We start from the raw sequence: 1350 nt of genomic DNA on the forward strand, positions 1-1350 counted from the left end.
CTTTAACTATCTCAGCCTCCTACACTCTGGCTGGCCTCTTGCTTTTCAACTTAGTCTTGTCACCCTCTGTTTGTTTCTCTGTTTGTTGTTATGTCCTTCCCCCTGCCCCGCCCCCCTCACCACCACCCCCATATCAGAATGTAAGCTCCATGTAGGCAGGGACATTTTTATCTGTTTAATTTATGGCACCTAGAATCCTAGCACCTAGAACACCCAACACCACTAGGTGCTCAGTAAATGCTTGCTGAATAAATGAATGTATTATCAATAGAATCTTTCCAGCTGCAAGATGCCATCTTGTCCACTCCCAGATTTGGATTCCACTAAGTCTAGGTCTTGGCCCTCCTGGAAGAAGCACAACATTGCAGCCTCTTCTCAGAAGTGAGGTTGGATTTCTCTGACCTTGGTACTGTTTCTGTGTGCTTCTCTCTCTGTCCTCCTCTCTCATTTTACAATACCTACCTACCCACCCACCCACCAGCCTAAGGAGTCCTGAGAGCATCATGGTCATGAACTGGGCTGCTAACCGAAAGGTCATCAGTCCCAAACCACACTACTCCTATAAAGAGTTTGTCTTGGAAACCCACACGGGCAGTTCAACCCTGCCCTATAGGGGCAATATGAGTCAGCATGGAATCGATGGCAGTGAGTGGCCTACCGGCCTATCCACCTACTCTTTCGGTTATGTGAATCAAACCCAACTTGAATTAGCTTTTGTAAATGGGGATTTCAAATGAAGGTGGAAGAGCAATGGGGTCCCTGGGTCTTAGGAACTCTATCAGTCAGAGACAACGAGAGGCGACATCCTTGTGGGAGCCAGCTTATGATGGTGGGGTCCAGTTTGTTCTTGCTTGTTTGTTCCCCACTTTATATACATCTCTCCCCACCTCCACCCCCACCACCAGCCGTGAAGATAGGACAATAGTCTTATAGAGACCATTTAACCAGTTTCCACGGTGGCATACATGAGCAAAAGTTTGGATGCATCTTCAGGATAATTTAGGTAAGTAATTTATTTATTTATTTCATAAATACATAAATTTTCTTGAATTTAGCAGAGAGTACTGGAATGATGTGCAAAAATCATTCGATCATATTACTCAAAATTTCCCACATAATAATATTTCCAAAAATGATCTTTTTAATGAGGTATCATTATTAAAAAAATATATTGATAAGGTTAAAAATATATTGAAAGGTTAAATCTTGGGCATCAGCAAAAATCATAATAGAGAACAAATGGTTAGAAATATTTCATCATTTTGAAACAAACCATGATCCATACAATAATGCACTAAAAATTGTGGAATATGCGCTGTCCTTACCTACCAGGAACTAATGCGACTGAAC

The 1350-nt window shown here is 41.9% G+C and overlaps 1 protein-coding gene across 1 annotated transcript in view; it reads right to left on the bottom strand.

The window, feature by feature from the left end:
- Window positions 1-1350, bottom strand: part of LOC101642524 (inhibitor of carbonic anhydrase-like) — a 50411-nt gene that overhangs the window by 40172 nt on the left and 8889 nt on the right. The window lies entirely within an intron of this gene.

This window comes from Echinops telfairi, unplaced genomic scaffold (assembly GCF_000313985.2).
Source record: "Echinops telfairi isolate 266 unplaced genomic scaffold, ASM31398v2 ScPeMD7_7422;HRSCAF=8460, whole genome shotgun sequence".
In the NCBI taxonomy this organism is placed as follows: Eukaryota; Metazoa; Chordata; class Mammalia; order Afrosoricida; family Tenrecidae; genus Echinops; species Echinops telfairi.